Source organism: Larus michahellis, chromosome Z (assembly GCF_964199755.1).
Source record: "Larus michahellis chromosome Z, bLarMic1.1, whole genome shotgun sequence".
NCBI classification, from domain to species: Eukaryota; Metazoa; Chordata; class Aves; order Charadriiformes; family Laridae; genus Larus; species Larus michahellis.
In genome coordinates this window covers 29122378-29137098 of record NC_133930.1, presented here as the reverse complement: position 1 = coordinate 29137098, position 14721 = coordinate 29122378, and the positions used below count along the sequence as shown (strand labels likewise).

General features: G+C 44.2%; 1 protein-coding gene across 7 annotated transcripts in view; it reads right to left on the bottom strand.

The window, feature by feature from the left end:
* Positions 1–14721, bottom strand: part of KANK1 (KN motif and ankyrin repeat domains 1) — a 133511-nt gene that overhangs the window by 95640 nt on the left and 23150 nt on the right. For 6 of the 7 annotated variants that reach the window (XM_074569739.1, XM_074569738.1, XM_074569745.1 and 3 more), the window contains exon 2: positions 4117–4250. The gene's annotated coding sequence lies outside the window, so the exon portion shown is untranslated. Of the gene's footprint in view, positions 1–4116; positions 4251–13385; positions 13492–14721 lie in introns of all 7 variants that reach the window. The other variant, XM_074569741.1, reaches the window with a different exon arrangement.

Sequence of the window (14721 nt, the reverse complement as noted above, 5' to 3'; positions counted from 1 at the left end):
GACTTTTTATAACCAGAGCACTACTCCAGGCAGAACCCTCCAGGTCTCTGGTAACTGGCATGACAAGATGACATCCCTGCCTGGAAAACCGATTTTCATATAGTGTGGGAAGGTGGAGAATGTAGCACAGCATGGCTGGGCAGGTTGGTGGCTTTGTGGTGTATTTAAGCACAACCACAACTAAGAGCAGGAAGGATGCAAGAGACAAGACTTAAGCCACATTTGTTGTAAGTTGGTCAAGTGGAAATATCTGGCCAAATAAAAAAACATTACTTCATTTATGGTGCAGGTGTGAAGAAAAAAAAAAGCCCACAATTCTGATCAGCGTATTTGGATTTGCAGACACTTTTAATTTTCTAGTTATGGTGTATACTACTGTATAGCAAAGTGTAACTTCACCTACAGTAGGCGTGCTCTCTCAAAAATCAGATCGCCTTTGCAGATGCACGTATCTTATGGAACTCTGAAGCCAACTAATCAGTGTTTAGAACTCTGGTTTAAGTGCTCCAGGGAGCCCAGAAAATTCAGAAACGGAAAAGCCAGACTTGACTAAATCTTCTCACTACATGGCTGTACCAGGGCAACCAACCACCAGCCTTCGGTGAAGCTGCTTCACTCCTGTGAAAGCAGAATCTGTCTGCTCTGTCCTACAGGCAGAAACTATCTGAGATGAAGTTGTACTGAGATCTAGTCATGATTTTTTATAAAATCTTTTTTAAGTTAAGATAAGCAGAAGCCCAAAAAAACTATAGCTTAAGACTTAGCTAAGGAAAGCAACCGCTGGGTACTTGTATTTTAACCTGTTAGAAGTGCAAGGTTTTCTTCAGAGGGTTGGCTGGATTTTTTTCCATTTATTAGGTTGAGTTTCTGCTGTGAAAAGTGAAACTGCTGTTTTGAAGTCTGATGAGATCATAGTAAAACCCTTGGCTAGATCAAGGTTACAGGACACAGCTTTGAGAAAGCCACTGAAGCAACCTTGGCTTTATAAATGGAAATTAATAAGCTCATAGCTCATCTCACATTGCCAAAGTCTGTGATCCAATTAGAAGCACACTGCTTTAATGACCTGCACAGGGATCACATTCAGTGAAGTTCAGAGACACACAAAATGCTCTTGGGCCCTCTCCATGGAGTGTGCTGCCTCAGAGGGATGCTGGCTTCTAACTCACAGGCAAAATGCACTGAGGTGGTCACATCAGTATTTCGAAGTAGCATTTATCTGTACAAATGCAAAATGCCTGTAGCACAGTGAAATGTTACTGTGTTACACGCAATCATGGGCAGACGTGATCTTCAAATGCTGTATTTTATGAAGAGAAATTGAGCCCACTTCTCGAAAGACTTGCTACATGAGTACCCCCTAGTGTACTGACATTTAATTTGTAGTACCTCTCTACAGCAATGGCTATTGTAATTAATGCCTGTACTTTCCTGTCCTCGGTAACACCGGATTACAGCCCAGCGCTACTCAAATGTACAGCGTGACCGTTTGCTATGCCACCCGGTGTAAGGATATGCAAAGAAGATTTATATGTATATAACATGAGGTGTACTTAAATTCAGAGCATCTGAGAAGCCCATCTCTTCATCGTGCTCCTATCCGTAGCCACAGCTTTGTGTCGAGAGCTGGCAGAGGAGCTGCCTTTACTGTCCATTTCTTAGTACATGGTGCTCCCGTACTCTCTGAGGAGCCACCAGGCAGTCAGCAATCATTGCTACTTTGGCTCCCCGACAGCAGATACAAGTCTGCCCTGGGTTTTCCAGCCTTTCTGCAATCACCCTCTTCCTCTCTGCCTGCATGTGTTTCCTTACAGCCTCCTCCCCTCTTCTCTCACCCTGTACCTTGCACGGCCACCCGTGCACCCCGCCAGTCATCCAGGCTGTGACTACACTAATTATAGAGTCATAGAGTTGCCTAGGTTGAAAGGGACCTTTCAGATCATCGAGTCCAACCATCGACCTAACACTGACAAAAACCATCGCTAAACCATGTAGCTAAGCACCACCTCCACCCATCTTTTAAATACCCCCAGGGATGACGATTCCACCACTTCCCTGGGCAGCCTGTTCCAATGCTTGATAACCCTTTCAGTGTAAAAAATGTTTCTAATATCTAATCTAAAACTCCCTTGGTGCAACTTGAGGCCGTTTCCTCTTGTCCTTGACCGACACCTGCTGCAGAGCACGGGGCAGCCAGGTCTAGGGACCTGCGAGGGCAACCTGAGAGTCCCTCTATGCATATATCCACATCTCCTTCACTTAGAAGCCCATGCTTGGCTGAGGGCGCACACTTCTACAGCCAGGACATGGCTGTGGCATCCAGCCACACAGGAACTGGGACAAGCCTAGTCACAGTGATAATAAGTTTCCTTATTTAGCGTTTTCTAAGCATTTCTCTTCCCTGCCAGCTACAGCCCTGCCTCAAGGCCCAGAAGCAGTCGTGGCTGCTTTCCCCCAATTCCTGTTCAAAGCACTCCATTGACACCAGAAGAGACAAAAATTCACCTACAAATCTTTTCCCCCGTGAAAAGGAGCTACAGAAAAGCAAAAGCCCTGGTACGCCCAAGTGAAGAACAGCATCTTGCGAGGAGGGACCGGCACTGCTCTGTGAGCAAGAGCCCACGGCTGATTCGAAACATGCTGGCGCGAGGTGTGCCGAGGAGGCGCAGGCAGGCCTCCCCGTCATGTGCAGCTTAACACAGGTGCATCATTGCAGCACCCTCTGCCCCGTCTCTGAACCGAGTTTTGTGCAAGAGAGCCAAAGGGAGAGTCAGTGGAGTCAGGGTACACGCATGTACACACACACACACGCCCCACCTAAACGGCAATTTTGGAGAGTAATGAAGAAAGGCAGGTGATCTGCTCTCCCACGCTTACTAAGTTTTGCAGTTCGGGAAAAACAGCTGGTGCCCCATCATCTTTGGGATGACTACACTCAGTAGCCCTCTACCTGTCCCAACAGCTGTCAGAAATTCAAGGCCACATCTGTAAGCACAAGATTTACTCCACACTCAAAAGCTGAACAAGCTGCTTGGTTTCACTCTCATTAAAGCAGTGAAAGCCGCACGGGACAAGAGTTCATCTGCAGTGAGTTCTCCTAAATAGTGAAAATGGCCAAGAGACTAAACCTTTGCTCTTCAAGAGGTGAGTTCAGTTTTAGGTGTGCCTGATCTCTCATCTGAACCAGCAGCACATTGCAGTGCACATAACAAGGTGGGCAGTGACAGACCCCAAAAGGAAATAAAAACAAAAGCCAGCTGCCACTTCCAACAGCAGCTGTCAAACCTGAGGGAATCTATGAGTCAGTAGCGAAGAGAGCCTTTACACAGGGATTACCCATCTGGATTTATTTTATTACAGGTTTAATTCGGGTGCTCCCTTTGGTATTGCCCTTAACCTGGTTTGTATCTTTGCACAGCAACATTGCTATGTAGCCTTGTCCTGCTGGCGTGCTTACACCCGGTCCCTGGTGACCGAAATGACTCTGCAGCAAGAGAAGACGGCGCTGTGTGCCGGGTATTGCACAACTGTACTCCCCGCACCAGGTCTACTCTGTGGCCGGTCTGCTGTGCTGCTGAGAAAAAGCAGCAGCAGCACCATAGTGCCACAGACAATCCAGCTAAGAATCCAAAAGATGGGTACAAAATATGGGTAATTAATTAATGAAACATGGCAGCAGCAGCTCTAGTCAAAGCAGAATGGTCACTTTTCTAGATACAGTTGCATTTAGCTTCTTAGCCATATTTTTCCTGGTGAAGAATTTGTCTCAGCCTGCCTGACATCCTGTGCGGACTGAAAACTAAATCTTTCTACTACTAAAACATTATTAATACATAGATCAAGGAGTAAAGCATTTTAATGGAAAGGTACACAAGTACTTAAGAGTGTAGACTTGGTAATTTAGGAAAAGAAACCAAGTCAGTTCTTCATTGCATCAATTTTTACCTTACTGAAGTCAGTGAATTTACTCATAACTAAAAAGTACTGATAATTGGGTCCAGCCTAAGACTCTGTGTTTGTATGGTTTATTACAGAGCAAGAGGCGGGGCTGGGACAGTCTGTGGGACCATGTCTATTCTCTTCCCTCTGCCGCCAGCAAAAGAAGTCATATCTTACCTTAAAAGATTTCAACAGAAGTTCCAAACCTCTCCTTTCCTTTAGGCCGTTATAAACATCAGAAATAATGCAGAAGATTCAGCTAGTTCAATGCTTCAGCATTTGACAGCACATTCAGGAACCTGAGAGTCATCCTACAAGAAAAGAAATGAAGAGCACCAATTAGTCCTCATACATGTTGGGCAACAAAACACATGCTTAGAACCGCTGATGCCTGGTAGACCCACGCTGCTAAACAATTCCTCCACAGCAATTCAGCAAAGATGTTGTGTCACTGAGGTTTAGACACTCGTTTTTCAATTCCAACGCACTTGGCATGTTTGATCCCCCCCCAACAGGGCAAACTTCCCACAAGTACAGGCTCACACATAGAAAAAGCATACCGACCCTTGCACCCGGACAGGCTGCCTCACCGCCACACACGCACGGGCACCAGCCAAGTCACCTCCACCCTGAGGCTGTGCCGGTGTTGAATGGTCGCACAACAACCCTGCTACAACGTTTGACAGCTATGGAGGGATGGGACGGCAGAACAGTTTATCTAAATCTAGTGTGGTTACTCAAGAGAATTTTGAGGATTATTTTCAGGGAAAAGACATTTCTTATCATCCAGGTTTTAATTAAATACTTCCCCTAAAGCTTTGGTATGAACATGCAAGGCGATCGTTGTCCCAGTTTGTAGAACTACAGAGATGTGGGCTTAATGGAGTACGAGGGAATCATACCAGGTAAGAATTAAAGAGTTTTTATTATAAATTAATAAACAAACTAGCAGTGATCACATGTCACAGACCAGTGTCCCTGCATGCATATAGGGAGTTGGGGTTTTTTTTGGGTGTGTATGGTTGGACTCGATGATCTCAAAGGTCCTTTCCAACCATGAAGATTCTATGATTCTATACATATATGCTTTTTTTTCTCCTAACCCTATAATGTTCACAAATCCCTACAACAGCCTCCTAAGGGTTAAATGTCATCATAAACTACAGTAACAAGTAGCTTTTGAAGCGAAACTACAAGGGTCTGTCCGTGAGAGGAGATTAAGTAGGAGCCCTTAGACTCTGGAAAGATAAACCATAAATGCACCATCTGTTCCAAAAGGAGAAATGCAAAAGCCCCAAGCTTAGGTGAGCTTTAAAATACTATTCAGTGCTCTTAAGTTACCCCAAGGAAGTGGGAGTCAATTTCTTCTCTCTAACACTACCCCAGTATGTTTAGTTTTATTTTCAGCTATTTATGTAAGATCAGAACGTGTTTACACTGCATGTTAGCTATTCATGATACCCTAAAAATGCTTTTCTTACATTTCGATGGGAGTGCATTCCATTGTAGTAGATTACAAGTATCTACATTTACATAGTATTAAAAACTGTAATGTATTAGGAAACTTGAGATGATAGAAAACAAATTATATCCTTGGAGCTATATATTCACAGATAATAGGATGTACCACAATAATTGTATTTCTGTATAACTTCCTATTCTACACATCTGTATAAAGTGTTACAACAGTTCCCTGTAAAAATCCTGAATATTGCACAACTTCAGCCTTCATCTTCAAGATGTTCCATTGATAGTTACACTTCCTGCGTGTTCAAGGACACAAAAAACCCTGACTTTCAAACTCCTACTACCATACCCATCACGTCGTGGACCCATGACATGGGGTTAAGATTGTTCAGGTATTTCTCACGGATGAATTCTGCTCCAACAGATTTCACCTTTGCACATTGACCCACAACTAGCCTAAACTCTGCACCAGGTACTCTCTGTAATTCATCTGAAGAGAGTGTTTATGCCCACACCTGATCCAGATCAGTACACCAATCAGTGCACAGTAACTGCAACACCAAAGGCCAAGACTAGGACATGGCTTGAGCTCCAAGATGAACTAGTGACAACTTTGTCGGAGTTGCTCCTCTTTGTCAGAGGACTGAACAAAAGTCAGAAATCCTTTGGGAACCAAGATTTATCACATACCCTACTGTTTTCCACACCAGATGGAAAGAATGCTTCAGTTTTGCTTTGTACCCCAAACACATCACAGCATACATGCATACACAATCATCTGACTCCTACACATCCAAAACCAACCAAAACAAAAAACATTACACTGCACAGCCTTTTTTCCCTTAAGGAGAGAACAAACCACACCTAACAGGTATTAGGAAGAACACTAAACACTAGAAAACATTTTGATACAATGGGGATTTAAAAAAATATATATGTAAAACCGTAAGCAAAATTTGAATCTGTACAAAATGGATTTATGTATCTCATATCAAAAAGTAATTGTTCTCCTAAACTGCCTCACAAATGGCAATCTAAATTAATTCCCAGGCAGAAAACAGACTCAGTGATTAGCATAACTCAGTGCTAAGTAGAAGCAAAGAAAAGCAGAAATGAAAACAAACATGGTAAAACAGTTAAGCAGTGATACTGGATATACAAAGGGAACACATTTGCTGATAAAGTTGTCATTTCTACAGAAAGCTTTAACCTTGATAACATTTTACATTTAAACAAAGCTTGCTACGCAACAGATACTTCTTAAATTCCCAAAGACATAGTTTCACCAATTTTTCACAGAAAGTCTACGTACTTCACAGCATACCTTTGCTTGACAAGTTCTCCACAGGCAGGTAGGACACGTATTCCATCTTCTCTCCTTTTCCATTTTAATATCGTTCAACACCTCCTCCCACATACCCCTCCAACACACACACCACCCTCCAGCAGACAGCAGCCAGATTCACTTATCTAAAGAGTAATTTATGCTGGTCTGAAAAAACACCAGCCCCCTCATCCACGAGGACATGCCTGGATAACTTATTGAGATATGACTCAGATGTTGTGTCAAACACTTCAAAGTCAGTTAAAGATGCCCTGCATAGCACCAGAAGGGTAGTTATGTTCTTGCTGGGAAGAAGACATTATTTTAAAAGAAATTTGAAGGTAACATTTCCAGTGGTAAACACTATTTCCTTGTGAATACATGATAAATTCTTGGACAGAAAGCCTTTAACTAGTCAAAAGCAATATTCAATCTGGGTAGACTTCACTGCCATAAGTTCTCATAATTGCTAAAGGAAATAGCTAAGGCTATGTCTGCATGGCACAAAGCACCATGCTAATTAACCCTGCAGAGACACTAATTAATCTGGGCAGGGCGCCACAGTAACAAGACTACTCTGCTGCCTTGGGAATCTCCCCATGCCCATGTATCGTGCCATTTGGTCACCACCACCACCCACCCACCCCTCAAGCATTCCCTTTCACATGAAAGAAGTGTCGTACACCAAAGACAAACCCCCCCATGGAGGCGTGGTTCCTCTCAGAAGCTGTCATACAGCCCTTTTTTATTCAAGCCTGTGACCTACAGCAGACAATACGGAGCTGTCGCACTAATTCTTAACAAACAGAAAAATAATCAAATGTTATTACAGAGGATCCTTGGCTGCCAGGAGGAAGAATGTGAGAGGGTGTTTCTATGGAAAGTCTCCTTTGCCACAGCAGAGAAGGTCCAGGACAGCACTCAGAGGAGCTATGTGTAATGATAATGGTGATTGCCTGCCAATCACCTGCAGCAGTTCACCCCACGATGTCTTAATTTCTACACTGGCCTCAAAACAGAGCAAGGAGAGACCCTGTAGTACTAGTGTAAATGTCTGCGAGTTAGTAGGGTCTAAATAGCAGATCATGATGTGGTTGTTAGCACAATTAAAAAAAAAGTTCAATTGTTGCCAAAGCAACTCTCCTTTCAAAATTCTGGTGATAAAACAAGTCTTGGGCTAAAGCCAGAACACCTTATCTGCTGTACCTGATGCCACCTCTTGGTACAGAGACCAGGTCTTCACGTACTGCAAATGGACTTTGAGCTTCTTGTGGCTTGTTAAAACACAAGCCGTAAGGAATAATGTACTCAGCAGTAGCTTGAAGTGCCTGTGCAAATAGGAACTAATTTCTGAACAGCAAGAAAACAAGAGGGAAGGGGAACATCTGACATACAACACAACCTGCAGCAGAACATAGCCTTGGAGGCTGCCCAGCAACACAGCATGGAAAGACACGGAAGGGTCATTCACTGTGGCACAAACAAGCCGAAGTCAGGGAAAAGCATTTTACTGCCAAGCAGAACGGACAACTTCAGAGTCTGAACAGCCTCTGTCCAGTCCCTTCTTCCTCCTCCTCACCAATCCACATGTAAAAATGAGGCATTTCCAAGAGAAACCTGTTCATAGGGCCCCTCTCAAGAAACACAGACCTTCTGCAAAGCACAGCCCTATGAATTTATGCATGAGTTACTTTAGCGAGGGGACTCACATTGCTGGTAAGTGGAATACACCAGCTCAGCTAGAACCTGGCGGGCAAGGCTGGCTTCTCATGTTTCAGTCCCTTTGCCCAGGCAGAGGAAGGGCAGCTTCACCTTGGTCCAAGGTTTGCACTACAGCGGTCAGAAACCGGTGACTGGTTTCAACAAGTAGGCTGTTTCTTGTGGCAAAAGCACAGGGACAACTGTTAGTCTAGCATAAAAGTGCACTGCATTGAGACAGGGGGAAACCACATCACATAAGCATCATCAAAAACCTCCTTGAGCCTTTCGTGCTCTCAGAGTGAAGAAGTACTCAAATAAGTCATCACGGATGAATACAAATCCTACACCGTCAAAAAAGCATAACCATTGATTTACACAAAATTAATTTGCATTGGATAAGTAGATGTTAAAAGAGGTAATTCTCACACTTAGACCCAAAATATGTCAGTTCATGAAAAATGGAAAGGTGTCATAACAGACATTTGCTAACCAATCCCTTCTAAAAACACTAAGACTTTCTTACAGACACCTGGTACACATTTAAGTTTGAGACTGAATAATAAAAAGCTGTCCACTTCAAAAGTTTTTTTGGTTTTGTTTTCTTTTTACCCAAAGGCTGAGTGTGAGTTGTACACCGTAAAAGTGACAATTTAGGGAAACATTTCAGTCTCCTGCCAACAAAAGCTGGTCAAGATTGTGACAAAACGGTAAACACCAGCAAGCCATACAAACAGATGTGCTGAATCTTAACAACTTTAGCTGTCAAGTCAGGTGAGACTGACTCATGCACTGTACCTGCAGAGGCCAGACACATGTCCTGCTCCCTCCTCCAGTACCTTCCCTGTACAAACTGTGAAGTTCACCATAGGCTTTCTGAAGCTATCTTTGCTTGGTAGGACAAACACTGCTGTGACACAGCCACCACCACAATGGAGATCTTCAGGTGACAGACAACAATCTGAGCTTTAACCAGAAATGGGCAAATAAAAATCATAGAATCATTTACATTGGAAAAGACCCTTGGGATCATCGAGTCCAACCATCAAACCCACGCTACAAAGTTCTCCCTTACACCATATCCCTTAACACCACATCTAAACGAGTCTTAAACACATCCAGGGATGGTGACTCCACCACCTCCCTGGGCAGCCTATTCCAGTGTCTGACCACTCTTTCTGTGAAGAATTTTTTCCTAATGTCCAGCCTAAACCTCCCCTGCTGCAGCTTGAACCCAGTCCCTCTTGTTCTATCGCTAATTACCTGTGAGAAGAGACCGGCACCAGCCTCTCTACAATGGCCTTTCCAGTAGTTGTAGAGGGTGATGAGGTCTCCCCTTGGCCTCCTCTTCCTCAAACTAAACAGTCCCAGCTCCTTCAATCGCCCCTCATAAGATTTATTCTCCAGGCTCTTCACCAGCTTCGTTGCCCTGCTCTGCACTCGCTCCAGCACCTCGATCTCTCTCTCGTATTGAGGTGCCCAGGACTGGACACAATACTCAAGGTGTGGCCTCACCAGTGCTGAGTACAGGGGGACAATCACCTCCCTCCTTCTGCTGGTCACACTATTTCTAATACAAGCCAGGATGCCATTGGCCCTCTTGGCCACCTGGGCACACTGCTGGCTCATGTTCAGCCGCTTGTCAATTAGAACCCCCAGGTCCTTTTCTGCCAGGCAGCTCTCAGCACAAATACCCACTCTTAACAACTGAAGCTGCTGCCATAGGTGGAGCTTCACTGACAGTGCTAGAGCCCACCCAGTGCTTTCTTTTATCCCATCTGCAGGGAAATCACTGCTCGTGGACTTCATCCCCCATACATGGGGACTCATGTCCAGAGAGTAGGAGGAGGTAAAGTCATTAGCACACACAAGTTTTGTTTGTGGACAGTTTTTTTTCCTTCCTTTTTCACATGTTCCCTTTTGCAGGCAGATCTAATTCCTTATGCTCTGTCTACAAGACTAAGCTACCAACACTCAGCCCTGATTTAAAAACATAATGTAATTCCTAGGGCCCTAAAGAAGGACGGGCTTTACAAGGCCAGTTTAGTTGAGATATGTGATGTTAGGCAAGCAATGGAGGGAGAAGGGGGTGTCACAACTGAAGCACTGGTGTGAAGTTACCTAAAAGTGGTTCAAGAAAGAAGGAAAACTGGGAATACCCTCAACTACAGATCACCTTCATTTAACTTTTCTCAATACACCAGTTATATTCTGTTCCCTTATCCAGTTGTATCCTTTGCTTGTTCACATCACCATATCAGAAGCACCTCTGACAAGCAACACCACTCATGATAAAATTGTGCGTTCTTCCTTAAAGAGAGTAGAGATTAGGAAAGGGCATGAAGGTCATTCTTTTGTCTTTCAGTGAAAAGGAACGGGGAAGGTGGAGAACGAAACTGAAAGGGACCATAAAACACAGTCTTGCTTGGCTGGCGCCTAGGTCAGATGGCCTCTCACCTGCCTGTGGGACACAGGCACAGGGACACAGGCTGCTCCTGGGGAGAGACACCTCCTTACTCCTCTGGTTCCACCCGAGCTGGGCAAGCAGAAGAAAGGAGGGGAAGGGGCCTGTCAGCTGTTAAAAGGCAGAAGACACTTTACTAAGTAATCTTACCCTTTAAAATGAAGTTAAAGATACAGACCTGACTGCCATTATCTCCATAAAGAGCAGCTCAGAAACACTAGTAACCTTGACGAACCCCAAAAATTCTTAATTGCTAGATTTCAAGTGACAAAAGCAAACCTCTGTAAAAACTCTGCTCTTTCATCATGCGATTTCACCACGCTTACAGAAAAAGAAAACATTCCCAAGCTGTCAAGCATCACTATATACCTTCATGAGTGTAACACTGCTATAGCTAACAACAACGAAACAGGCAGTTGATCTGTTCTAGAGCCACGCTAAGAGCTTGCACCTTAGGAAATCCATATCCCTCACACATTCATCGCTGTATCTAGGCCTGGATGCCGAAGCTCCCCTTACTTTGGGACATGCCACATCCCAAGACCTCGAGCTGGCAGGAAAAAAAGACAAGAGGGCTCACGTCCTCCTCTGGCACCAAGGCAAACTTTGGACCAGGTCACTTGGCTTTGCAGCTCGGGCTTTCTATATGTGTGCTGCCTAGCTGCCTTTGGGATTTTCAAACCGATCCTACTGTCATCTCCCCAGTGATATTCCAAAGTTTATATTCCTAAGGGATGGGACTTTTGGAAGGGCTGTGGTAGACCAACCTCCAAAATACAGCACTGTTTGAGAATAACCCTCAACGCCCACCACACACACTCCTGTAATAGGTCTGAGAAATTTTCAGTACTGAACCAAGGTGAGAATAAGCCTCTGTCCCGTTTTCAGCCTAAAGCTTTGAAAATGCAATGAACTGATGAACCCCAAGCTGCACAGTGCTATTGGGTGGTATGCTCCTCGATACAGCAGGCTACAACATGAGGGATCCTCAGAAGTGTAAACATAGTCATGTATCACCGGGGGCCACTGTCATGGCAGTGCTGTTCCCCTTCCCCTTGTGCAAATGGGAAAAAAAAAAGAAAAAGAAAAAAGAAGTGTGATAGCTGTCTCATCAGATGTTCTGAATCAATGACTTGAACAAGAACAGCTAAACAAGTCATTCTGAATTTACCTCCTGTGAATAAAACTAATTCAGAATAAGCACTGTATGCCCTTACACCTTCAAGAACATGATGTTCTAGACATGGTGATTCACTTTGTATGAAGGGCAGCAGACAAAAAACAAGCATTTCCAGGGACTCAGTGACTGGGAAAATTAAGCAAACAAGCATGCGGCCTTCAACAGAAAGGACAGATTATTCTTCAGAGTCCCATGACTAGCTCTTAGGAGAACAGCTTTCCCCAATTTAATTTCATTTCCCCATTTCATTTCGAGTAGTAACTCAAAGACATCTGTCTGTGTCCCTCAGAAACAAAGCAGGGGATTAGCTGGTCCTAGCGTAAGCAAGGAAGACTAGCAAGGGGAACGCAAGCATGAGGCATGCGGTGCTGGTTAGGCTGTTCTTCTCTGTTGAAATTTTTATCATGGCCAGCATATTGAGCAGTGGCAGAGATTAGAAACTCCACAAAAGAAGGCACACACAGATGGGAATATTCCTGTCCCTTCAGCCAAAATATAAGTAGGGAGAACTGTCATTACAATAACAGTAGTCTATATATAAATATAGATATCCACAAATGCAGGAAAAAAAATATATATATACACACACAAAATCCTGGATTTTTGGGCTCCAGCTCACAGACATTAAGGTTGTAATCTAACAACTTGATCTCTCAAACTATATGGGGGGAAAACACACATGTGAACTCTGTGATTTTCAACATATGTTTCCCTTGAATAACCAAAAGGATAATAGAAAACTGCAAAAATTCTCCTCTGCCCACACCGTCCATAAAACACAAAGGTCACAGAGCAAAGCCTCAGACCTCAGCCGATTCCACTTGAAAAGTCGCAGGCTCCCCTTTGCAGGCGGGGGAAGGAGAGGATGAGGTAGAAAAGCAGATAGAAAAGCCAGGGCAAGCTTTGCAACACTGCTTTATCACGTCAGCGTGAAGGCCCATCGTGCTAGCAGCGACTCGGGGTCACCGCGGCTGAAAAAAAATCACCAACTTAAATCATTGTCCCATCACAGCTTCTGCCCAGCAGGTTTCTGGTTTGCGTGGGGCTGCCCGGGTTGTTGCTGCAGTTTGCAAACAGTTTGTCCATCAGAAAGAGATATCACGGAGAGATTTCACACACACACACACGCACTCTCTGAAATAATTCCCCGACATTAAATACCTCCATTCAAAAACAAATCACCACTTCAAGCCACAAGTACTCTCTTATTTAGATATATTTTAAATAGTCCATTAGATTGTAACACAGAAATCGACTCAAACCAGATCAGATTTCCCTATTTCATGAAAGAAAAAAAAAAAGGCTAAACTTACAGGGCTGTTAGTCCACCGTTTCCCTCTAGCACACCGTACATCATTGAACTGCAATGCCTGAAACAGTAACTTGACCTCTCTGGGAAGGTGGGCGGTATTATACAAGCTGAAACATTAGAAACATGCATAATTACGCTGGGTATTTTGCCACACATTCTTTCATCCGTGAACAAATATGAATGGAAAAGTCACACTGACACTCCAGGCTTAGATTATGTCCAAACCATCAATTAACAAGATTTTTCCTGAGGCCCTGCGAGAATAAAATTTTTTAGGGCAGGAGAAATTTCCTTCAGACTTAAGCTGTGCATATGTTACAAAGACACAATGATAGCGCTGCCAGCTGAAAGCCAAAACAAGAAATGGCCTACACCAGGGATCTTCAGCTTTCTTGCCCACTGATGACAACTTAGTCACTTTGTTCTCCTCCAGCCCCATGCACCCACTGATGCAGCGCTGCCAAGGATGCCTGCCAAGGCACCAGCCGCATCCCAACACTAATCATCCACCCATTCCTCTTACACACCTGTGCAGTGCCTGCCCGCTCCTCAGCACAACTATGCACCTTGGTCAGACCAAGGACCTTTATCAGAAGCAGTCCATCCATAGGGCTGGTTGGGATGAAAACACTGCTGGAAGGACAAATGGGGCAGGTGAATAAAGAGAAGGCACCATGGTTGCTCCTGGCTGCACAGCTCACGTCACAACTACTTATGCTTATGGCAATATCCCCTTCACACCAGGCATACAGAGTGCCCTCTGTATGTAGCCTTCTCCTCCCTTCAAGGAAAGCAGTATTCATCTCTTGAGGTTTGGGTGGCAGAACCAGAAGACAATGAAATACTGCAAGGCAACATTCACAGCTGGAGCCTAGTGAGATACACAACACTTTCAGAACTTTTAAGGCTAGAAGACAACGCAAAGTGTATTTTGTTCTTAACAGGGAAAAAAATGCAGTTCCCAAAGACAGAAGAACTGTGTACACATGTCTAACTACAGTCTTCTCCTGTTACATTAAGTTCTCCTATTCCTGAATCTCAAGAGCTAGCCACGCTCCTGACCAAGCGAGATGCAGCACATCTATAGCTGCTGTGATCCTCGTCGGTCTTCAACTTACCTTGATATCAACATCCACATGCTGCTGTTCTGGGCAACTAACTTGCCCATCCCCTTTCCACAATGAAACACTTCCTGCAATCTTGATTCAGCCCATATAATTCCTGGTGCTCACCGCAAACAGATGTGGAATACACAGTATTTACTTCAGCTAATTCCCCATGCACTAGGGACAATGCATGCATCTGGAACACTGTTCCAGCAAAGAGACATGAATTAT